The sequence below is a fragment of the Equus caballus genome, chromosome X, assembly GCF_041296265.1.
Source record: "Equus caballus isolate H_3958 breed thoroughbred chromosome X, TB-T2T, whole genome shotgun sequence".
Classification (NCBI taxonomy): domain Eukaryota; kingdom Metazoa; phylum Chordata; class Mammalia; order Perissodactyla; family Equidae; genus Equus; species Equus caballus.
In genome coordinates this window covers 36543847-36570121 of record NC_091715.1, presented here as the reverse complement: position 1 = coordinate 36570121, position 26275 = coordinate 36543847, and the positions used below count along the sequence as shown (strand labels likewise).

The following is a 26275-nucleotide window of genomic DNA, read 5'->3' as shown; positions in this document are numbered from 1 at the left end:
ATAGCTATCGTGGGCAATTAGTGTCTCAGATTTTCTTCTTTCTAAATAATGTGGTTGAGTGACGTTTAATATATTTCAGTTTTTCTCTCCCCAAATCATGTCAAGTAAATTACATTTTTGTATGCCTTGCAAAGTTCACGCATATATCACTTGAACTGTGATTAAAAAGGATAAGAGGATTTTTTTAAAAAAAGGATATGAACCAGCTACTCACTAACATTTTATAAGCATAAGACTATTTCGGTCAGAAGATTTCCTCAGGAAAAAACTTCTATTTTTCTTAGAGAAGACAATTTATTTTTTATATAGCACATATTAAGTTACTATATAACATTAAATGGGAATTTTGGTTGTTTATTATTCTTGTCTTTCTTGTCCACCCACCCACACCAATGTTACACACATTTGTTGCTCTGAATCACTTTAAGGTACCCATAAATCTGCACTCTCATAACCCTAATAGCAGAAAAAGTAGTCTGTCTGAAAATCAAGGGTGAGAATGCTCTTGACTGGTTGGGTTCTCTCAAGAAATTAACAATTTCTGAGGCTCAATTTCTGAGGGGGTTCTAACAGCACTTGGAAGGGGTGGCGCTTCACCTAAGTGCCAGGGTGCAGTCGCCGTGACCACACTTGTGAGCGATGTGCAGGCTCTTCTTTCCCAGCTAACCCTCTTTAAGAGCATCTATTTGGGCAATAGGAGGATCTAATTCCACTATTTTCTCTTACATTCTATTGTATTTCATAATCACTGCAGAGCAGGTGGCCAGCACTGGCCTAAAGAAGGCAAAAGGGCTCAAAATTTGTCCCAAAGGATGACTTCAAAAGACTGTGCCTGCAGACACCCCCTCGGTTGCTTTGTCAGCACCCCAAGCCACCACCCCATCATTGCAGCCTCTTTTCATAGTGCTCCTTGCCCTCTTGGTGCTGCTGTTTCTATTCACCACCAGCCCCCGGGCTCCTTAGCTTCGTTTAGTCACACAAACTTCTGTGCGTCACCCAGGCTGCTGCCCACCCAAGCTCTAAAGAATCAGCTGAGCCCCATCCAAAGCTCTGTCTTCCAGAGAGCCAGAGCAGAAGGCGTGCTTGGGCCTTTCTGTGCAGAAGAGCAGATGTGTGAAAGAGCTGAGTCTTAAGAGGGTGGGTTGACTTGTGGAGCAGAAGCTGCTGGTGGCCCCATTAAAGAACCCTCAACACTCACCATGCCCATGTACCCCGACCTGATGACTCCCTCCATCAACTGCATAGGGCTCTGCCTGAGGGCTTTCTCTGGCCTCTGAGTTAGCTAGACTCGTGCAGGGGCACCGTGGAAGTGATGGGCAGTTAATGGGTCTAGAAGTAGCCCTCAACCAATACTGGGAGAAATTGGTGGATTTCTGTGCTCTCTGGCCTCTGGCAGGATAACTCTGAAGTGTGCTCTATGCAGTCCTCCAGAGGCCCCAGTGAGGCTGAGCCCCAGTTGCCCCCAGCAGTAATCTTCTCATTAGCTAACCCTGCATTAGTGTCCTTTCTTTCCCTGTCTCACTTACTGCCCCCTGGACCATTGCTTCCTGGCATTACCCTTCAAATCCTTGTCTCAGGCTTTGCCTCTGAGGGAACCCAGTCTAAGAGCTAGAACATGGGATATGTGAGGTGGTGGCTGCACACACCATCTGGGACCGTGTTGTGCAGGTGAGACTCCACACATTGAGGTGAGACTTTATTCCATGGTGACTGGGTGAGTACTTGATTGGACTCCTATGCTGGAGGATCATTCCAAAAACAGGGAGAATGGATTAGAGCAGTGGTTCTTGAAGTATGGTCCCTGGTCCATGAATCATCTGGAAACTTGTTAATAATGCAAATTCTTGCCTCTGCCCCAGACCTACTATATCAGACAATATGGGGCTGGGGCCCAGAAACCTGTGTTTTAATAATCCTCCCAGGTGAATCTCATGCCCCTAAAGTTTGAGAACCATTGGATTAGAGAGTGGAGGAGACGTTGGCAGCTTGGAGACCAGTTATCAGGCTATAGTGAGAGCCCTGGCGAGAGACTGTGAAGGCCCAAGCTGTCGGTTTTGATTCCCTTCTCCCTGTTCTTTATGCCGTGGAATGTGTTCTGCATGCAGGGTGTGCTTAATAAATATTTTGGCTTGATGTCTCCCATCCCATTCTCAAGTAAGTGTGAGTGGTAATGAGAGGGGAAGGGTTGGAGAGAGGTGGTGTCAGGTGACTCAGTTCATATGAGGTTCAGCTACCACTGACCACATGTCGTTTTGAGCATTATCCCCTTCTCAGTTCCAGGGACAAAGTCTTCCCCTAAAGAAATCATGACATTGGCCAAATCTGACGTCTTCTTCAGCAGCTACTCCCTCTTTGAGATCCCATGGCTTATGTGTATGGAGCTGAGGAATATTGTAAATCTGAGTCCCCATAAACTGGGCAATAAAAGCTTTTTAACTGAAATTACTTCCTGAGAAAGGGAACATTGTGTGTGGACAAGGGAAGGGAAAGAGTCTGGGAAGATGGATAGGAAGTCTCTTGCTAAGTGGCCTAAAATTCCAAATTAGTTTGTGTTAGTTTGAGACCTAATCCATATTATTATTATTTTCTGTTGCTTGAAAACCTTTTATTTTCTATTTTTAGAGTCAGCTTGACCCAGGTCTTATAAGTCATGAGTTTCTGAACCCCGTAATTATGCCCTGCAACCTTGTCCAATGGCATCCTAGACTTTCAGTGCCTGCTTATGTGGTTGTGGGAACTCAAAATGCTCCAACAGTCCCCAGGGTTGGGGTGGGTAAGGGAGACGTGGTTGGCAATGGCCCATCCCACTGGGGTACCAGCTCCCAGAACAACAAGGCCTTTGACTGAGGCCTTCACTGGAAACTGGATGACATTCTCTGGGCCAAAAGGAGCAATTGGAAAGGTAGTTTTGTGGGTTGGCTTCTGAGCCAGAGTTGAAACTAGGCTGTAGCAAGTTTGAAAGAAACCTGGCAGGGGAGGAAAAGGCCCTCCCTGTGCCAGGAACTGCATAGACTCACGACCAATCAAACAGAACCAGTGTAGCGAGGAAATCTTTCTGACTGGCAAAGATGGCTCCACTGTCTAGTGATTTACCGTAAGTGGTGACAACCAGTGTCCTGCTTGGTGGAGTGTGGCCTGTTGGAGGAGAGCCTGGCTGGAATGATTACTGTGTTATTTTTCTTCGACCTGGAAAAAAGCATGCCTTTTCAAGAGGAACTAAAGAGGGGAAATCTTTTGTGATTGCAAAATCTTAAAAGGGCATTGTGTGCCCTTCTTAACCAGACAGATTGAGTTATTGCTTGAGCTATGTTGCATAAAATTAATGAAAATAGAGATATACATGGACAAGAATTTACTAGGCGTATGTATATTTTTCATAAACAAAGAGAAATAATTAGTTTGAAGAACAGGCTGTGGTTGGCTACACCAAGGGACTTTTCGAGTCCACCAGGGTTGCTTTGTAGATTAAATACAAAGCTGTTGTAAAATGAGTAAGCACAAAACTTTGTATCAGATAGAAAGACTAATGGGGCCAGTGTTGGCCCTGGGCTGGAGAGAACAAATCCGAAGGGCCAACTCAGCCCCTTTAAAGGTCCCATAGCAGAGGGGCCTCTGGTTGTGTCCATTTCTCTCCACTGAGTCCTTGGCTTTTGCAGCAATGCTTCTGGTTGTCATAGCAACCACCCCATCATCACGTTTCTCCTTCTATAGTGACTTCCTAGCCTGTGGAATGATCGATCTAGATATTGAACGGACTACCCAGCTCAGTCATTAAAAACTAACTAGTAGGTTTTAACTATTTCAGTGAGTTTCATGACTGATGTGAACAAATCTGGCAGCGATTGGCTTGATTGTTTAGTTATCAATCTGAGGGTGGTCAAAGAACCAGGGAAAGGGCCCCAGAGATTGGCTAGTCCAACTTCTTCTTTTTCCAGAACTGAGGCCCAGAGGGGAAAAATTACACCCCAGTCACCGGGCTAGTATGTGGTAGCACCAAAATGAGACCCCAGGTCAGAGTTCTGCACTTCTCTTTACCATCTGGTCAACCCGTAGCGCCTACTCTTTATTCACAGAAGTAAAACAAAGCTATTTTTTAAAATTCTGCTTTTTCCAAACAGAAGTTAATCCCCCAAAGACGTATCTTAATTAAGGTAACATAAGAAAAATAGCGGCAATAACTGTAAAAATGATGCAAGATAAATACGGGCATTCTTTGCAGCTTAATTTATTATGACTTTAAAAGGATTGCCAGAGCTCGCTTTGCTTCTGTGAAACATAGTGTTTTTTTGCAATTCCCCTCAGTTATAAATGAATACAGGCCATTAGGGATGAAGCTAATAGTGGATGAAGACTATCTCAGAGGGAATACACAGCACCTGAGAAAATGAACAGCTGTGGTATATGGACTCCCAAGTAGTCCTACAAATGACACAACTTGTCACAAAACTAGTCCCCACGGAGGCATATTAATTTCTAATAAATAAACCCAGCCACATTTTAAAATTTTGCTTTCCTCTATAAGCACGTTCCCATGTTGCTCTACCCGGAGTTTTGGTATAGGTATCTGGATGCTATGTAGGCCCATTTTAAGCCAACCTGCGTGAATGCTCTATGCTGACACTTGGCTCTTCCCTCTTGGAAAGTCAAAATTCACAGCTGAGATTATGTGCTAATGAGAAGAAAAGCTAACATATTTGCAGGCTGGTTAGCCATTGTCAGCATGCCCAAAAGTTTCCCTTTCAGAAATAGAAGAAAGCCTCAGAATCTTTCTAATTCCCAATGCAACAAAGTAAAATCTAGGGAGCTTTAGGAGAAATAAGGATTAGATGAAACAATGTATCAGAAAGTTTTTTTCCCCCTCATACAGTTACACAATGTTGCTGAGAGAGGCTTGAGCGAGCTTACCAACTCACTGAGGGAGGCTGGAGACGAAAGACAAATCTCATGCCCCTATAGATTTCTGGTTAGAAATGTAGTCGCTTTGAAACTGACAAACCAAGGCTGAATCTTACACTTATGGTGGCCTTACGGACTCAGAATAGCAAAGTGCTATGTCTGAGGACTGAGGATGTGTGCTGTTTTTCTGTGAACTGAACTGATCTCCAGGCAAGCCCTACCTGGGTGAGCTGCTGACTTCAAAGCCTCCCATCCCCCACCCCACCCCCACCCCCAGCATAGCCTCACTCTTCCTTAGTACTTTTGCTCAGGAGACTTAAATGTCCAGCCCTGCCTTTCCTCACCCAGGAAAATAAATGTAGCCTCTCTGTGTGTGAATAATAATAAAACCCCACAATAAATTAATGCAGAAGAATGAGCGTGCGTCTGGGGTTAGGGATTTTGATTTATTGCGGCAGCTCTGGGCTCCCAAACAGCCCTGGCTGCCAACTCTCTCTCTTTCTCTCTCTCATTCTCTCTCTCTCTCTCTCTCTCACACACACACACACACACACACAAAAGGCCAAAGAGAAGTACTAAATGATTGCCAGTAGATGGGCCTTTGGAGAAGAGCATTGTGCTGGCTAGGCAGCTGTGGGTATCATATCAAACAGGGTGATCATCTGGGCTGCCCAGAGTCTCTGAGCATGAAGGGAACTGCCATCTGGAATACCTTCCATTGAATGGAAGGTTAGTTTGATTTTTCTCACTTTATTTCAGCAAGGGAACAAACATGATAAACCATAGTAATGGCCCAAAGTACTAAGTTCAGTCCAATCCAGAGATGAGGCTGATGTAGGACAGAAACAAAGCATACAATTGGCTACTATAAATTAGTTTTTTCCTTAAAAAATGTCAATGTCTCCCTGAAGGGATCTGCCTCTTATCAGAACAACTGTGACAGCTTTCAGAAAATGGAATCAGGACATAAGTAAGCTAGCAAGTCACCATCTGTGACCTGGAGAAACACAGGATTGGTGTCTTCACGGGCAATTCAACGTAGAGTATGGTTTTCTCTAAGTGAGAGGAAGAATAGGTAAGAAGGAGTCTGTGTGAAGGAGGTTGGCTATTATAGGAGCAATGGTTGAAATAAGAAGCAGTCTTGACTGATTGTTGATGTCCTTCTATTAATTGAGAGGATATAATATATGGGATTCAATATACCCATGGTCTACCCCCGGAACAATGACTACTGCAGTTTTGTAGTTTTATTCTCTTCATTCCCAGAACCAAGCACATGGGAGACTGACGAATGTGTGTTGAATGAATGGGTCCTTGAGTTGAAAGGGAACTCAGAGATCACCCACCTAGGCCCCCACCTCCTTATTTCAGAGAAGAGGAGACCAAGATATATATGTTCGGGAGAGGTGGTTTATCAACTCAGTCAAAGCCACCCTTGGGGCCGGCCTGGTGGCACAGTGATTAAGTGCACACGTTCTACTTCGGCGGTTTGCCAGTTGGGATCCCGGGTGCAGACATGGCCCCGCTTGGCAAGCCATGCTGTGGTAGGCGTCCCACATATAAAGTAGAGGAAGATGGGCACGGATGTTAGCTCAGGGCCAGTCTTCCTCAGCAAAAAGAGGAAGATTGGCAGCAGATGTTAGCTCAGGGCTAATCTTCCTCAAAGAAAAAAAAAGCCACCCAAGTGGTGAGGGGCAAAACTGAGACCAGAACCAGTTCACCTGATTGTCTACCCAGTGCTCTTTCTACCACCTCATAATGCCTTAGCCACCAACTTCTGTCATCCGTTTCAAGCCTGCTTGCTTTAGCTTTGCTGAAATTAGTTTTATGTCTTTTGTTTCCTTGCTATCTCGAATTTCATGGTTCGTAATAGTCACCAATGAAACAAGATTCAAGCTTTATCTGGATGAAAGATGCATACCCAGATAGGAACATCTTCCATTTCAGACATTCTCTGTGAAACAGCCTGGGCATGCTCAGCATGCCTGATGACTTGCTACCTGCAAACTAGACACCATAGCTGTGAGTTTCTTTATGACAGGCTATAATTTATACTCTTGGTTGGAAGATACTTTTGATGCCAGTCAATCTTGGGACCCATTAACATGCTCAATGCAATAGGGAACAGAAAGACATAACCCCGTCCTTCAAGCAGCTTATAAGGTTATTGGTAAGACAAAACTAGCACACATGAAATAATGCTAAATTGTGTAGCAGGAAAGAGGAGAAAGAACCAGTACCTGCTGAACCCAAAGTTTTTACACATATTATCTCATTTATTCCTCACAATAGTGCGGATGAGGTGGTTGTGTTTATCCTGATTTTAAAGATGAGGAAATGGAAGCTCAGAGAGGTGAGATAGCGTCCCTAAGTTCCCCCAGCTAGTAAGTGGTGGAGCTGGAATTCAAGTACAGGCAGTCTCACCCTGGAGTCTAGGCAAGCTTCAGCACACCACATTGCCTTCTAGAGCTTTGCAGCGCAGGCCACCTGAGTTGGGGATTACCAGAGGGGAGGGAGGTCTCTGAGATTTACAGTATTAGACCCAGGAAAGGATTCTGAAAACAGGTGGGATCCAAGTTGGTTCCCAATATGGATAAGCAGAGGAGAGAATACCAGGTGAAGAAGCAAAATGGGTAAAGGCCATTTGTCCAGAGGGACACTCAAGAACTTCATAATGCTTTCTATTTCTTGGGCACATGCTGAGCTGTTCTGTGCATCATCTCACTTAATTCCCCCCACAACCATAGGAATTATCCAAGGGCAAATTCTCAGTCTTCATATTACTTATTGGCAGCATTTGACCCAGTGGATCACTCCCTCCTCCTTGAAACACTCTTCTTGGCATCTAGGACACTTGGCTCTTGGACTTTTCATCCTGTCTCTGATCTCATTCTTCTTCATTTCCCTGACCTCTAATTAGTGGAGTGCCCCGGGCCTCAGTTCTTGGACCTCTTCTCTTTTCTATCTAAACTCACTCCTTTGGTGATCTTGTTTAATCTGAATAATTGTTTCAATATCATAACTATAAACGGTTGAAATATTATATCACAAATGCATACATGCACGCATAAAACTCCTAGAACTTCCAGGGCCAGTCAAGATGGAGTAAGCTCACTTGGTCTATCTCTTCCACTGATTACAACTGAAAACGCTGGACAGAATACACAAAGCAACTACCTGAGGACTCTAGAAATTAAACAATAGCAGGTGGATAGGGGAGGGCAGTCAAAATTTGAAGAATGACTAGTACCAGTGAGATTCCTGTTTCTTTTTTTCCTCTTCTGTCTCCTGACTTGATGTAGGGGCAGCCTGGAGGCCTCTGAGTCACAGAACTTTGAAGTAGGGGTGGGCACCCCAAGCTCCAACAGAAATCCCACTCCTTCTGGCCAGAGGACTGGGGAAAGGGACCCCTGAGACTTTTACAAAGGAATCCTCATTTTTTTCTTTTTCTGAGGCCAGCCCCAGTCGTGGATCTGCATTGCTGTGGTGACAATGTTGGTGGTGGTGCAGACACCTGAACCTTGTCTCTCTGACAAGTTCAGTGAAACTGGGAAAAGGGACCCCTTGTGTGGAGAGTGTTGGAGGAATCCCCATTATTTTTTTTTCTTGCTGCTTCACCCCACTGGGTAGCTCCAGTGACGCAGAACTGGATGACAATGTGGTAAGGGGAGGGAGGGCTGAAAGTCCGAGAACAAAATCCATTTTTCCAGCCAAAGGAATTGGGAAAAGGGGACCTTGGAAGCCAGAGAATGTTGAGAAAATCCCAGAGAGAAGAGAGCTGGAAAAGGGAATCCCTCTATTTCTGTGGATGAACTGACACGAGTCCTGGGCTCACCTCCCAGCTGTGCATGCGCAGCGCAGGCCCGAAAGAAGCGGAGGGAAATCTCTGAGACTGAGCTGTGATATAAATCACTCCCAAGTCTCAAACACACTCCTGAATGTCACATATATTAGGACAATAAAAATAAAGGCATTGAATCCTCAAATGATATTTGAACCACTGCCCACGGAAAGTGGGACAAAACTTGTGGTCTTAACTGTGTTGATTTCCTGCTAAAACAACAACAACACAATCTAGTGACATTCTATTCTCGAGGATTTTAACAGGACCCAGTCTCATAACAAAATTATCAATATATCCAGAAAGCAACCTAAAATTACTTAACATATGAAGAACCAGGAAAATCTGACCAATTCTCAAGGGAAAGGACAATAAAGAGATGCTAACACTGTGATGATCCAGAGGCTGGAATTAGCAAAGACTTTAAAACAGCTATCATAACTAGGTTCTGTGAAGGAAGGGTGAACATTCTTGAAATGAGTGGAAAGATAGAAACTCTCAAGAGAAAAATAGAAACTAGAAGAAAGAACTAAATTGAAATTTTAGGACTGAAAAATACATCTTAAATTTTAAAAAAATCAGTGGATAAGTTCAACAGCAGAATGGAGATGATGGAGAAAAAACGTGAGGGAATTTGAAAATAATTAGAAATTATCCAAACTGAAGAACTAAGAGAAAAGAGGATTAAAATTAAAAAAGAAAGTAGAGATTTAAAAAAAGAACGATGCTTCAACAAATGGTGCTGGAGCCAACTGAACACCCAATATGAAAAAAACACTGTACCTTGACACTCAAAGTGATTTCTGGACCTAAATGTAAAACATACACTTATAAGACTTTTAACAGAAGATAAAGAAGAATATCTTTGTGACCTTGAATTAGGCAATGAGTTCTTAGATATGAAACCGCAATCATGATCTGTAAAAGAAAAAAATGATAAACTGGACTTCATCAAAGTTTAAAACTTTTGCTCTGCCAAAAACACTTTTAAGAGAATAAAAAGACAAGCTACAGACTTGGAAAATATATTTACAAATCATTTATCTGACAAAGGACTTGTAAGCAGACTATATGAAGAATTTTCCATAGTCAAAAATATGAAAACAAATAACCTAATTAAAAATGGGCAAAGATTTTAATGGATACCTCACCAGAGAAGATGTTTGGATGGAAAATAAGTGCATGAAAAGACACTCAACATCATTAGTCATTGGAGAAAGGCGAATGAAAACCACAATGAAACACTATTACACACTTATTAGAATGGTTAAATAAAAATTAAAATTTGACATTGCCAGTGGAGACACAAAATGGTACAGCCACTTTGGAAAACAGTTTGGCAGTTTCTTATAAAGTTAAACACACACTTACTGTATGACCCAGCAATCCTATTTCTCATTATATACCCAAGAAAATGGAAAACTTTTGTTCACACAAAAAATCCATGAATGTTTATACCAGCTTTATGATAATTGCTAATAAGTGGAGACAATGCAGATGTCCTTCAATGGGTGAACAAACTATGGTACATCCATACAGTGGAATACCACTCAGCAATAAAAAGTAATGAACACAACATAGATGAATCTCAAATGCATTATGCTGAGCAAAAGAAACCAGATTCAAAATGCTACACTCTGTATAATTTTATTTACATGACATTCTGGAAAAGGCAAAACTGTAGAGATGGAGAACAGATCAGTGGTCATCAAGAGCTGGGGATGAGGTGTGGGTTTGATTACAAGGGAATGGCATGAGGGAATTCATTAAGATGATGGGACAGTTCTGTATCTTGATTGTGGCGGTGGTTACATGATTATGCATTTTTCTTTCTTTTTTGGTGAGGAAGATTGGCCCTAAGCTAATATCTGTTGCCAATCTTCCTCTTTTTGCTTGAGGAAGATTGTCACTGAGCTAACATCTGTGCCAATCTTCCTCTATTTTGTATGTGGGACGCCTCCACAGCATGGCTTGATGAGCAGTGTGTAGGCCCGTGCCTGGGATCCGAACCTGTGAACCCTGGGCTGCCAAAGTGGAGTGTGCAAATTTAACCACTACGCCATTCGTCCAGCACCTGATGATGAATTTTTCAAAACTCATAAAACTGCACCACACGAAGGAAGAATTTTGCTGTAAGTTAAAAAATAAATTTAAAAATTCTTCCAAATGTACATCTCCAGATCAGATATCTCAGTCATATACCTTCACATATGTCATATATGACTAATGAAGTCATATATGACCTTCAGTCATACACCTAACTAGCTGATATCTGCACTTGGATGTTTAATAAGCATCTTAAACCTAACCTGTCCTAAACCAAACTCCTGATCTTCCCCCCTAAAGGTGTCTCATCTACGGCCTTCCCCATCTCAGTTGACGGCAGCTCCATTCTTCTAGTTGCTCAGGCCAAAATGCTCGAAGCCGTTCTTCACCTCCCTCTTTATCTTATATCCCATATCCAATCTACTATAGATCCAGTTGCCTCTATCTCTCAAGAACATATTCAGAATCTCATTACTTCCACTTCTCTCAACCTGGTCTAAGCCATCATCATTTTGCAATGACATTCTCACTAGGCTCACTGCTTGTGCTGGGTATGGCCATGCACCACCCAGCTGCCTCTTCCAGGAAGGACTTGTTGCCCAGCTGTGGGAAGCGCCGTCAGCAGAGAGCCTTCAGCTGTTAACTCCTTCAGAGCTTCAGCTGCAGAGAGCCCCATCATTCCCTCCACTCCAAACACACAGGTCTCCTTGCTCTTTCCCAATCAGACAGGTAAAAGACCTTTCTCAGAGCCTTTGCACCTGCTGTTCTCTCTGCTTAACCACTCTTCCCTTAGATACCCTCTGTATAAGTCTCCTTGGGCTGCCATGAAAAACACTACAAACTTGGTGGCTTAAAACGAAAGAAATTGATTCTCTCATAGTTCTAGAAGACAGAAGTCCGAAATCCAGGTGTCACAGGGCCATGCTTCCTCTGAAACCTCTATGAGAGAATCCTTCCTTGCCTCTTCTAGCTGCTGGTGGGTCCGGGCATTTCTTGGCTTGTGGCTGCATCACTCTAATCTCTGCCCCCACCTTCACATGGCCTTCTCCTCTGTGTCTGTCTTCTCATCTCTCTGTTGTAAGGACACGTGCTATTGGATGTAGGGCCCACCCAGATAATTCAGGGTGATCTCATCTCAAGATCTTTAACTTATTCACCTCTGCAAAGACTCTTTCCAAATAAAGTCACATGCAGAGGTTCCAGGGATTAGAAAATGAACATAACCTTTTGGGGGGCCACCATTCACCCACTACACCGTCTTAGCTCACTCCTTCACTTCCTTCAAACCTTACCTCAGAAGATGCCATCTCAATGTGCGACCTTCCCCCACTATCCTACTTAAAATGGAAACGGCCTTATCCCACCCCCTTCCCTGCTTGTTATCTTCATCGCACTCATCACCATCCGACGTGCTGTATGTTTTACTTATTTATTCTTTATCATTACAAGAAGTCTGCCTCCCCATTGGAATCAGCAGGTGGTTTTTCTACGGTGTTGCCCGCTGTATCCCCATCCCCTAGAACAGTGCCTGGTGCAGTCTTGATGTTGGATGAGTCATTTCCCCCATTTTATGAATGCTTAAGCTGGCATAGAGAGGTTAAGAACCTTGCCCAAGTGTGGCATTCAAAGCAAAGTTTCTTACACCAAAACCCATGCTCCTAATGTGGTAAAAAGCCATCTGGACCAGGACAATTCCCTGGGGTGACAATGGCCTCTAGGGACATCTACTGTCTCAGGGTTGAGGAAACATTGAATTGACTTCTTGCCCTTAGATTATCTGGAACACACGAGACACTTCCCTCATTTAAAGGTCTTCTTCTGCTCTCAATTTCTCTCAATAGCATTCCTTGTTAAAGAAGTTTTCCCTTTAACCAGCCTAAATCTTTCATGCTGCAGTGGAGGTTCATTTCTTCTCTCCTGAGTGTGGAGAGAGAGCAGCTGCTCTCCAGGGCCCTTGCATTTGGAGATTATTATCAACTTGCCCTGTGGGCATTGCTGGTCCAGACAAAACATGCCAGACAAGTTCCTTTAGCTTTTTCCAGAAATCTCATTTTATTGTTTCCCTCCCTCTCCCTTCTCCCCTTCCCTGCAATGGGTTTCTGATAAAACGCAGGATGAGATTTTTGGCTTGTAGCATGCTCTGCCCTTAGGTGATGTTCTATAAATAATGAATGGAACAGAATAACATTTTTTAAAATGCATGTTTTGGCACAAATTCAATTAGTGGTGTTGGCACTTTCTAACCTAGCAAATAAATGCATTTTCCCTGGCAACCAATGCTGGGCTCCAGCTATTAATGCTTATTTTCTGGGAGTCATATTTGCAAACTGTACTTTCATAAACAAGAGAGAGTGCTCAGAGGGAAAGGGAAGAGGCAGGTAATAGTCCCACCCAATTCACAGCCAGAGAGACTGAGGTGCGAAGGGGCTGTGCCCCTCCAGGATGGGCAGGCAGCCTGGGCTCCCCATACTGGGTCACACTGATTCATGGAGCTCCAGAGGCCAAAGGCATTTGCTCATTCCATCGTGCAAGCTGCTCTGGAAATCAAGCCCAGATAAAATCCAAGCTGATGTTTGGATGGACATTATTCTGTGCTCTGTCAGCCAGATTCTCAGCCTATGAAGCTTTGTGGCAATATATGTGGAGCCTCATCTCAGGCTAGTTGATGGGAATTTCTATAATAAGGGAAGCTGAAGCCAAATTCTCAACCAATATAACTCTGTGAATTCCCATAGTATTACGTAAGTTGAGAATCTGGCCTATGTATACATGCGTGTATATAACTCAGATTATTTTATGAGGTCAATCATAAAGATGACCATAAAAGTAGAGATGACCATAAAAGTCTCTTCAGTACATTACTATTTTTTGGAGGAGTCATGGTCTTAGACTGGGATTCCATAGTGGAATAAATGGGAAATTATATGTACGTCTGTGTGTATCTGTATATGTGTGTATGTATAATATATAATATATATATGTGTGTGTGTATATATTACACACACATATACATACACATATGCTGGATTCTGGATAAGGAAACTCCATGTTATTCAAATCCACTGGGTGCAGTTGTGATTTTGTTTTATTTTATTTTGTTTCTGTCTTTCCAGGAAGTTTTGTTTTCCTCCATTTTTTGTTTGATTGAAGTATGGTGACCCCATTTTTGGACAGTTCTAATCAACCCTGGACAGATGAGCTCTGTAAATTGTTCAGAAAGCGCTTGAGAATTCCGTTCAGGAAGTTCCAAACGCTAGAGCAATTTAGAGTTGGCTGTCGGTGCCTCCCCCAGTGCAGGTGGCTTTTATCTTTATTATGGATTGTTCAATGAAACATTTTGGTCATTTGAGTTTATTTTCAATGTAACATTTAAACCTGTAAAGAATAAATCCCATATGTGCAAGAGGGAATAACAGCAAAAAAGGAGACATGGAAACTTTCACCTTCTCCCTGCAGCCATTGGTTCAGGGCCAGCCTGGGTCTGCACTGGCAGAACATATCAGCCTTTCAGTGATTGCCATTTCTTGCGCTGTGTAAAAAAGGTTGGTGGTCTTGGTTGGGTGGGTCTGTGTGGGTAACTGCCTACCTCACTGGCCTGAGACCAAAAGTTGACACTGACTCCGTGGCACAAAAGCTAAAGAGTGGTTAGACTCAGTGAAGAGTGTCTCCCATGCCCCTGGGTCGAGGCTGATGTGAGGCATTCTTAGTCTTTGATGACTCTTCACTGCCTCCTCTCATCTGACTGTATAGGCTGGTTTTCTTCTGCGGGATGTGGGTGGTGTCACTCCTCTATAATTTCAAACTTCTCTCTCATTTCAAAGGCATCCAATTCTGCCAATTACTAGCAAATCCTACATTCTCCAGGCCTCAACTTGGGCTCTGATCTGAAAGAGGGAGTCCAAGTCTTAAGGAGGCCACAGGCTGACAAGGAAGGAGAAGGCCAAGGACATGCCTGGCTCATGACATCCTGGAGCTGAGCAGCAATGAGGTGCAGTGAGCTATGGCTTGGAGGACAGGGAGGGGACCCAGCAGAGAGGGGATAGCCAGGGATTAAGACCTTGAAAGATGAGTACGACTTTGTCAGGAAGTGGTAGTGAGGGTGAGGGAGAATGTTCCAGCCTGAGGAAACCCGAGGTGCAAAAGCACAAAATAGTCAAATACGCATATGGTTTCGGGAACCCCTTCAGTACCTCCCTTAGATATTATGCTAAAGGGCAAACATGGCAACATGCCTACAAAGCCCTTCACTTGGCTGGCCTCTCCGCCTCTGAGATTCTTCTTTCATTGTTCCCTTTCCTTTACCTTCTCTCCAAACACTCTTAAGTCCATGGGCCAAACCTTCTCATATTCCTGCATATTTGCATTTGCTACCTTAGTCACCTTTTTCCTGCTCCTTTTTCTGGCTAACTCTCTCATCCTTTAGAACACCTGCTAAGTTTTTGCAGGATCCCCTCCCTGACTCTTTCTCTCCTTCCCAGAGGCCACACTTGATGTCCCTCATGATATACTCATGGCCCTTTGTACACAGCTCCACATTACTGTCATTGCTGAGCCCCTGGCGGCAGAGACTGGGCCTCTCAGCTCTGTGTCCAAAGCACCTAACATGCTACCTAGTGTTGGGAAGGAAAAACTTTTCCCCTACCCTCTTATGTTCAGCCTGCAAACTAAACTGGCAAAAGACAGATTAGCAAGAGAACCCCCCCCCCCCAGATTTAATTAAATGCCTATGCTCAGGAGTTCACAAAGAAGTGTGATTCAAGGAGGTGGTTAGAATTTTTATATACCACCTTAGTAGGAAATGGGAAGGGGCACAGGGGCACTTCTGGGAGAACAAATGACTTTTAGGAATAACAAATGGATATCTAAGAGAGTAGATGGGTGATATGAATGTTTTATGACAATGTCTGTTTAAGAGATTTCTCATCCAGATGATGACTTCTCCTCTTCAGTGATAAGAGTCAGTCTTTCGTGGTTGTGAAACTCCTGGGAGGGGATTTATGACAGTTAAATTGTTTTGGGAGGCTTTGCTTTTAGGAAGATAAGAGGAAATTTAGCAAAAGTCTCTTCCTGCAGCTGTTAACTCTCAAATGTCTTCAGCTCAAACTAATTCTTATGCCACTGTGGCATATTCTGAACCCCTTCACTAGTACATGGTAGATGCTGCAAAAACATTTGGTGAACAAACAAAGTATTCCAAACTTGCTCCTTTTCCAGTGTTCTCTCTCTTATTAAAAAGCACCATCATTGGCTAGTTGCCCAAGCCATAAACCTAGGAGTGAGCTTTGATTTCTCTCTTGTGCCACATCCAATCCATTAGCCGTTCTTGTCAGCTCTACTTCCAGGACATATCATGAGTTTATCCACTCCTTCATCTCCACTACTGTCCTTTCCCCTCAAAAGCCATCTCGTTTTCCTGGACAAATGCAGGAGCCTCTTAATGTGTCTCTCCTGACTTCCACACTTGTCCCTGCATAATCAACTGCCCACACAGGAGCCAGAGTGACCTTTCTAAAGGGCAAATCTGCACATGTCTGTCTTAGCCCCAGATTCCCCCAGAAAAGAGAGTCTGAGGTAAAGCTCACGTGGTACTATGATATTAGTGTATGAAATCCCAGGAAGCTGGAGTGGGGGGACAAAGGAAGTGAGGTAGGAAAGGATGACAAGCCAATGGAAGGTGTATTACTGAGCTGGCCACTCTTTGGTATGAAGTGAAATCGATTGCTTGAGCTTATGGGCTGGTTTCTAAGAAGTCATATAAAGATTGCATCTCAAGACAGTCTGTCCAAGGGGAGGAAGGAGCAGGAATCTACCGACTCCTGTCTCCTGTGGGTCAAAGACATCAATTCCCCATGAGACATCAACTCTCTTCGTTTACAGGTTGCATGTGTACAGGCTCTATACATGCCTCCTTGTCAATGGGGAAAGTCCTGAGAGGAGGTGAAAGGCACATGGAGGAGGCATGAGGTGAGATGATGTTGCATTGTGACTACATGAAGTTAATCACAGAGCTCATACAAACAAAGCTGATCTCCAATGTAGCCAGGGCAGACAAACTAGCCAAGGGCCCAGTCAACAGGTGAGGCTGAGAAGATTTTAAGTGATGTTTGAGAGGTGTTGGATATAATGCCACTCTCCTTCCTTAAACCCTCCAGTGGCTTCCTATTTATTTCATCTAACACGTCTAGGCTACAAGACTCCTGCTTATTCCCCAACTCATCTCCTCCTATCCCCTCTTCAGACATCTCCTTCAGCCACACTGAGCTTCTTGCTGTTTCTTGAATATATAAACCTTGTTTTTGCCCTAGGGGCTTCGTGTTTACTGGTCTCGCTCCCTGAAAAACCCTCCTCTCAGATTCACACAGCTGCTGTCTACTTGTTGTGGAGAAGGCACTCCAAAAGTCCCCTCCTTAGAGAGCTCTTCCCTGATGACCTATCCTCTCCCAGCCACTCTCCAACAGATCACCTGGTTTTATTTTCCACATAGCACTTATCTTCATCTGTACCTACTCCAGTCATTCCTTTGCTTGCATATTGTCTTTCTCCCATGACTAGAATGTAAACACCATGCAGGCTTAGAACTGGCTGGTAGAAGGTTCTGAATGCCGGGCTCAGGAGGAAAATGGACCCATTCTTATCTCAGCTGAGGACTGGGCCTCCTGAGGCTTCCAGGTGATGATTGACAAATCAGATATAGTCATTGGAGACAAAAAGAGAAAGCTAGAAGAGATCCACTCCCCAGTCCACGATGGCACCTTTATTTCCTTAATAATGTTAATTTCTGATTTTCGTTCCCTCTCCTCCCCATTTAGAATCCTTTGGCAGTCTCCCATTGCCTCCAGGATAAATTCACCAACACTCAGGATTTTGTAGAAGATTCTCCTTGATCTGAGCTCTGGCAACCTAGTCTCTGAGCTCTTCATCTCCCTGCTTTCTTCCCTACTTGTTCTTTCACAGGAATGCTGAAGATGGATAAGCAGGTTGTACACAGCACCATTCCAGAGGGATGTGACATTCCCTCGAGCTCAGAGTGCACAACCTGACCCAGGCAGCTCTGCCCTGCCCTGCCCTTGTTAGCAGCTCTCCGAAACACCCTGCTTGCTCTTGTCTCCAGGGCCCTCGTCCTTCCTATTCACTCTGCCTGAAAGGCAGAGTTCATAATGTCTGCCTACCTAAAACCAGTCACCTCCTCCAGGAAGCCTTCCCCCCTCCTCTGTGCCCACATAGCATCCTGTGGCATTCTGATCTCAATGCTCATCCCACTGTGCTGTAACTGGATCAGTTGGTCTTTGTCCTCCTCTAGTGTGGTAGATTGTATAAAAAATGGCCACAACATGTGGTATATCCATAAAATGGAATATTATTCAGCCTTAACAGGGAAGGAAATGTGGACACATGCTACAACATGGGTGAACCTTGAGGTCATTATGCTAAGTGAAATAGGCCAGACACAAAAAGGAAAATGCTGTATGATTCCACTTATATGAGGTCCCTAGAGTAGTCAAATTCACAGAGACAGAAAGTAGAATGGTGGTTTGCCAGGGGCTGAGGGAAGGAAGAATGAAGAGTTAGTGTTTAACTGGTACAGAATTCCAGTTTTGCAAGATGGAAAGAGTCCTGGAGATTGGTTGCACAACAACATGAATGTAACTAATGCCACTGAACTGAACACTTAAAAATGGTTACGATGGTAAATGTTATGCTATGTGTATTTTACCACGATCAAAAAGTTTTTAAATGGCTATAAGAATATGTTGTATGCACATATGTTCTTGTCAATCCACCATCAAGTGATGGAGTCTGTTTCTACTCCCCTTGAATCTGGGAAGGTCAATGTGGCTGCCTTGATAAATAGAATGTGGGAGAAGTGCTGCTACGTGGCTTTCTGAAAGAACACAGCTTCTGCCTGACTTTCTTGGGAAATGGGCCTTGGGATTCTGGATCCATCATACAAGAAGTACGGCTACCCAGAGGCCATGATACTAGAGAGGCTGCATGGAGAGATCATATAGAGATAGAGAGAGATGTCTGAGGAGGAACAGCTGTCCCAACCCCCAGCTATTTGAGTCTTCCTGGCATCAACTGCCAGATGTGTGAGTGAGTGAGCCTTAGATGGTTCTAGGCCCCAGCCTTCCAGTTTCTCCAGCTAATGAGTAGAGTAGATATGAGTTGTCTCCTTTAAGCCCCACCCATGTTAGAGATTTGTGAGCAAAATAAATGTTTTCTGGATGACCAATTTGTCCTGGCTTGCCTGAGTCTTTCCTGGCTTTTGCGCTGAAAATCCTGCATCCCAGAATTCCCTTCAGTCCTGGGCAAACCAGGATGGTTGGTGTTACGGGCTGAGTTGTATCCCCCCAAATTCGTATGTTGAAGATCTAAGCCCCAGAACCTCAGAATGTGACTGTATTTGGAAATAGGACCTTTAAAGAGGTGATTAAGGTACAATAAAGTCATTAGGGCGGGCCCTAATCCAATGTGACTGGTGTCCTTATAAGAAGAGGAGATTGGGATATACACAGCACACAGACTGAGGAGTGACTGTGTGAGGCCACAGTGGGAAGGCAGCCATTTGCAAGCCAAGGAGAGGGGTTCAGAAGAAACCAATACTGCTGACATCTTGATCTCAGACTTTTAGTCTCCAGAATTGTGAGAAAATAAACTTCTGTTGTTTAAGCCACCTGGTCTGTGGTATTTGTTATGGCAGCCCTAGCAAACTGATATAGTTGGCCACTGTTACAGACTAAATGTTTGAGTCCCCCTCCCCAGTTCATATGTTGAAGCCCTAACCCCTAATGTGATGGTATTTGGACCTGGGGCCTTTGGGAGGTGATTAGTTTTAGATGAGATCATGAGGGTGGAGCCCTTATGGTGGGATTGGTGTCCTAATAAGAAGAGGAAGAGGGAGAGAGATTTCTCTCTCCAGGCACACACAGAGGAAAAGTCATGTGAAGACACAGGGAGAAGATGGCCATCTGAAAGCCAGGAAGAGGGTTCTCACCAGGAACCAAATCTGCCCGCACTTTGATCTTGGACTTCCAGCTTGTAAAACTGTGAGAAATAAATGTCTGTTTAAGACATAGAGTCTGCAGTATTTGTTATAGCAGCCCGAGCTAACTAAGACAGTCAGCTTGGTTGTTCTCATTTTGAAACCCTAAGTTTTGGAGTGGTTTCTTATGTAGCAGCCAATAACCAGGCCAACTTGATGATGGACTCCTTGAAGTCAGAGGTCATATCTTTCATTTTTATATTCCTAGCACTTCGCTTCATACATAAATATTCTTTTTTTTTTCAAATGCAGAATGACTGGCTGAACAACTGACTACACTGGGGTGGGAGGCAATCACTTTCCCAAATGGGCTGCACCTTAGGTGAATTATATAACTGGGTTTGAGAATGTCTGAGTACATAAAGCTATGTGGCAGAATGATTGCCTTTAGCAGGTTAACCCCATCCTTTTCCTCCTGGCAAGCACAGACAGTATGATTGCTTCTACCTTTGCAATTGCTCAGTGGCCCAAATGTGGTTACCAATCAGACCTTTTGCTTATTTCATCTCCCACCTGGCAGGGGCTATCGGAATATATAAAAATCATCCTGGCTTACATCTGCTTCCCCAATCATCACTGGCTGGGATTTCAGACCATTATCTGTCTGCAATGATGTCTCTCTTCTCTCAATAGTGTCCAGATTTATTGAATTTGAAAGGCTTGGATTCTTCTTGCTAAGGATGAACCTCCCGGGTTTACAACTCCTCACCCAGGTCTCGATCTGAAGTCACCAACAGCTGCTCAGCATATACTATTTAGGCTGCAGGTGTACTCTGCTAGTAGAATAAATACCCTGTTCACATGTGCGTGACATCTAGAATATTACCCAGATGTTGGGACAAATACAGTGGTATCATCTGTGGGAAAAACATATTAGCTGCTGGGATGGGCAGCGGCCCGTGACAGAGATGATGTGCAGCCTAGAGTGAGACATGCTGGGGTGATGAATGTCGAAAGGCCACACCAGTGGGTCCCACTCTCAAGCTGCAGCCTGAGTCTGTCATTGCTGCAAGATTGTTGATTTAGGGATAAACAATCTATATTTCAAAAAAAAATCCCACAGCTTTCTGCCCAGTTTGGAGCTGGACTCTGTTTGCAGTCTCAGGAGGTTGATAGTAAAGTTCTTCTGGTCCCAGCAGAAAGGCCGTGAGACACCATGTCCCCTCACTTCTGTGCTGTCTGCTTATAGCCTGTGAATGACTACCTGAGCAGAGGGTGACAGGGGCGTGGAGGGGACAGTGACAAGGACAAGAGGGGCCTTCTGGGACTTGCCCACCTCCTAACTCAGCAGTGTTATGTCAAGGCCCCCTAATCTCCCAGCTTGGGAGTGAGGAGGCAGCGGCAGAGAAAGAGAAGATAATTTTTAAATTTTAAATAGTTTATTGAAGTATAATAGACAAACAGAAAAGTACATGAATTATAAATGTACAGCTTGATAAATTTTCTTAAACTGAACACACTCACATAAACAGTACCCAGACCAAGCCAGAAAGTGTGACCTGCAGCACTCCAGAAGCCCTCTCATGCTCCCCACTCACTATTGCCATCTCCAAGGGTGACTTTTACCTGACATCTAACAGATCAATAATTTGCCCTGTTCTGGGGACCTTATATAAATTCAACCATCAATATATACCCTCTTTTTGGTCTCACTTCTATTGCTCGACATTATATCTGTGAAATTCAGTAAAATGTTGTGTGAAGTTATAGACCATTCTCATGGATGTATAGTATTCCTTTGTGTGAATACATCACAATTTATTTATCCATCCTGCTGTTGATGGGCATTTGGGTAGTTCCTAGTTTTGACTATTGCAGAGAGTGCTGCTATGAACATTCTAGTACTTATCTTTTGGTAACATAAGTACACATTTCTGTTGGATGTAGAGCTAGGAGTAGACTTGCCGGATCGGAGGGAAGGGGGCAGTAGGTTGTGGCTGTTCTAATTGATTCAGGAGAAGTTTGGTTGAAAGAAGTGGGAACATGGATGTTCATTATTTTGGGCTTTTGTCATCCCATGCTTAGTCCAAGGAAATTCCAAGAGGAGAAGAGGAGAAAGTGTGGCCTTTCCCCCTTTACTTTACCTCTCAGTGCTTTCTCCTGCACACACACCCAAGCATGCACACATGGCCTTTGCTCTCACAAAATGAGCTGCAAAGATAAGTCTTCTTCTTGACATCTTTCAAGGGACTGACATAGGCCCTTTGCCCCCAAGTATGTCCTCCATTGGCCTGATGTCGATTTCTGAACTTCCTTGGTAAGACATGCTAATTGAATGACAAATAATTGTGGAAAAAATAACGTTCTAACTTGAAAGACCAAAGCAGGCTAGTTTGAGGTCAGGATCTGAGAACATGGGCTGGACACCAACACTGAGTCAGTTAAGCCAGGTGGTTGCAGGCTGGGGTAATTACCAGGTCAACACAGCACTGGACATCCAATTTGAGTGGGGGTCCCTGTCAGAGTCAAGATTTGTAGACAAATCTGAGATTAACCCTGGTACACATTGGAATCCCTTGGGACATGTCTAAAACACCTGAAGTGCAGGTCATACCCAGACCAATCAAATCAGACACTCTGGAGGTGAGTCCTGGGCATCAGCCTCCCGGGGGCTCTAGTGTGCAGCCAAGAGGTGATTTTGCTCCACAGGGTGAATTTCAACCCCCAGGGAATATTTGGCAATGTCTAGAGACATTTTTTGGTTGTCACAACTGAGGGCGGGTGCTACTGGCATCTGGTGGCTCGAGGCTAGTGATGCTGCTAAACATCCTACAGCACAGGACAGTCCCCCCACAACAAAGAATGATCCAGCCCCAAGTGGCAATCGTGCCTAAGTTGAGCAACCCTGCTCTAGACAAGTTCTCACAGAGAGTGGGACCCTGCATGACCTCTTTAAAAGTTTTAGGCTTTGTCCTGGCAGGCTCCCTTGAGCAAGATAATTGGACAATAAATTGTAGTTTTGGGCAAAGCAATTTCCCCTCTCTCTTGCCTTCTGGAAAGTGAAGATGACATCTCCTTTTCCTCTTCATCTCTCAAAAGAAGTAACCTGCATGAAAGGAGCTGGGAAAAATGAGATGGAAAAATTCACTTCCCTACCTGTGGCAATATCCAGCCTGTGTCAGAGCCTTGGAATAGAAACTGGGTGACATGCCATTGTCCTCAGCCCTAAGTTTGGGCCAGGCCCCACAACATGGAGAATTAAACATGATCCCCTTGAATCAAAATCTCCTTTTATATGAAAGTGGGTAAGTTTAAGATTTTTTCCTCACTGTACTGTAGGACTCATTTATGGCCTGCTGGTTGGGCTTTCATGTGATTATATCCTAGATGGAGAGAAAGTGAAGAAAGTCTTCACATAGCCTCATGAAATGCCTTGAAAATGATCTGGACTATCTTGGACAGCTTGACACCTCTGCCCCAAAATTTTGTAGCTTACACTCTCTGAATCACTCACCCACTGGAGATGCTGGCTTACAATAACATTTAAATGTGTCACATATTTATACTTTACACCCCAAGGAGCATGCTCCGTAAGAGTACGAATTCTGCCTTTTGGTTTTTGGATAACATTCCCCCCTCCCATATATCAGTTATACCCATGTCTAGCAGAGTGCTGTGCACGTTTTAGGAGCTCAGGAAATGATTGTGGAAGGAAAGAGAAAGAAATGGAGGAAGGGAGGAGGAAAGGAAAGACAGGAGGGAGGGAGGGAGTGAAGGAAGGAAGGAAGCAAGGAAAGAAGGAAGGAAGGAAAGAAGGAAGGAAGGAAAGAAGGAAGGAAGGAAGGAAAGGAAGGAAGGACAGGAAGGAAGGAGGGAGATGATGTGGGTGCTGAAATTTCTAAATCACTTAACTATAGTGATGTTATGACGTTCTACAAGGTGTCTGAACATCCAGAAAACGCAGGATAGGTTTACCAAGCAGTATGTTAGCTACATTTTCAAATGTTTCTAGACTTTCTGGACACTCTGGAATATATTCATTTATAAATTTATAAATATGTATTTATAAATATACTTTTCTGTTTTCAGACATTTTAGGCATTCTATAATATAGTTATTGTCATATATTTAATATATTATATATAACTTTTTTCAGATTAACTATTGGGCCCATTGCTTTAAATTTACTGGTATTTCACCTTAAGAGACTTCTGGCGTTTGAAGAAAAATGTAGGGAGCATATTTGAAATAGAAACTAACATATTGTTTAAATATACCTTTGTCCTGTAGGTTCTTGATTTTTGGAATACTCTGTGTTAAAGAATTAGAAAAAATGCATCCATTTATTTGGGTAATCAGTGGTGCCTTCAAGGTTCGGGGGGAGCTTGTTTTAAGGAGACCATCTGCTGGAACAGAGCTTCCATGGACCCCTGCATTGGAGCTACCTGGGGAGGCTTATTAAAACAGCATGTTTCTGGGCCCTACTCCAGACTTGCTAAAGCAGAGCCTTAGAATCTCCATTTTAAGCAAGCTTCCCTGGTGATTCTTGTGCACCCCAGAGTCACTGTGTTAAAAGCAACAGATTTTATAAGTCCCCAGTGCCACCACATGACATGTGCAGATGCATAGTGAGCAGCAAACTCAGTAAGTCCCCTTGTAACTAAGGCCAACAAATAAAAACAGCCAAGTGGAGAGAAATGCCATGGGCACTGGCAACAGCCAGCTCAGAGTCAGGAGCATCCTTTTGGGGCTGCTTTTATGAGAAGCGGGAATTTGCAGTTTGCTTCCTGGAGGAATTGCCTCGTAATAATAATAATATTAATAACAACAACAATAATAATAAAACAGTTAGCAGCCATTGAGTGTTTACTAAATGTTAAATGGTGTACTAAGCACATTACATGTACATCTATCTGATCCTCCCCATGACTCTAAAATGTAGGTACAATTATTATTTCCATTTTACAGATGAGGAAACTGAGGCACAGGAAAGCAATTAGCTTATCCAAGATCACACAGCCAGAAAGAAGCAGAGCTGTGACCTCACATTCAGGCAGGCCAACCTCAAAGCCCATAGGTGTGACCACTGAGCCTTGCACCAGACAATATTTGTTCTTCCGAGCCGAATGAAAGGCAAAATTTGCACTTATAAAGACAGTAATTTCTCCCTCCCACCCACCCAAGAAGAAGGGGAAGAGAAAGAGCGAGACAGAGAGAGAAGGCCAAAAGAAGACTGTCACGTACTTGACAGCTGGAGTTATAGTTAACAAAAATGGCTATGGAAGTTTCTAAGCTCATGGTGGTAAATATTTAAACATGAGAATTGCTGCAAGGTAAACCTCCTCTTTCTCCCCAGACCATCAGTAATAAAATCTGCTACACACACATGACTTTTGCATGAGTGGGTTGATTTTTGGATGTGTGTGAATACACCAGGAAGAATGGGGATGACCTATGTTGCACACACTGGGGAATCTGGAACAGGACAAATTCAGGAGATGGAAGAGCTTGTGACCAGCCATGACTGGGACTAACATTAACCACCCCATCCCTTTATCCCTAATCCCTCCTCAAGTACCCAGAGAGACTGGCAGAGGTTTGGGGTCCTCTGGACACATTGGATGCAGTTTGAACCAATGTTCTTTGAAACTCAAGGGCAAGGTTACCTTAGCTGACATCGTTGTTACACACACACAATTTCCTTTAAATTCATGATAAATCTGCAAGTTAGTCATTATTGTCATTTTACAGAAGAGGAAACTTAGTTGAAAATGGAGGTGAAAAAACTTACCTCAGGTGCCCCAGTTTTCAGTGGCTGAGCTGAGATTCGAAGCCAGGCCTCAGTGGGTCCAAAGCTCATGCTTCCCCTGCTATACCGGGTTCCACAGAAAGAAATGATGTGCCAAGTTCAAATCGTTCAACCCTTTGCTGAAGGCACTGCCCTTCCCAACTGCTGGCTTTGATATGGCTTTGATATGATAGTCTAGTGTGGAGTAGCTTTCGGTCTAAGGGTAGGTATTTATCTCTGTCTACAGTATTTCCTGATTGCTTGAGGCTGTTTCTTTTCTCTTCCTCCTCCTCCTCCTCTTTCTTTTTCTTCAATTCCAAAACCTATTCTGTTCCCTTCCATAAGCAAGCAAGCATGAGATATAGACAGCCTCATTTATTTTAACTATAAAGGAAGAGCCCTGAGAAGTTAATCAGACTGCCAGGAATCTGGAATTTGCTGATGAATGGACATTTGGCTCAGCATAGTAAATTCTCGGCTAATTGAAAGCAGATAACAAGAGTAATGCACCTACCTTGAAAAACATCACATTCCTAATAAATAATTGGAAATGGCAATCTTTTGACATATGAACTGAGGGGATAAAGTCTTAAATAAATTCCGGACTAATTCTTGTCACATATATTATATTGTATTTAGCAGTTGTGCTATATGAGAAGATTAAAAGCTATAAATCTCTTTGTAACACCATCTATGGCAGTGTTTTAAACCCAGAATATAT

General features: G+C 43.5%; 1 long non-coding RNA gene across 1 annotated transcript in view; it reads right to left on the bottom strand.

Annotated features, from left to right (window-relative positions):
* The window catches only part of LOC138921874 (uncharacterized), a 34696-nt gene extending 8830 nt beyond the window's left edge, over positions 1-25866 (bottom strand). The window contains exon 1 of the long non-coding RNA XR_011434822.1: positions 25558-25866. This is a non-coding gene — a long non-coding RNA (uncharacterized lncRNA). The remainder of the gene's footprint in view (positions 1-25557) is intronic.
* Positions 25867-26275: the final 409 nt, after the last annotated feature.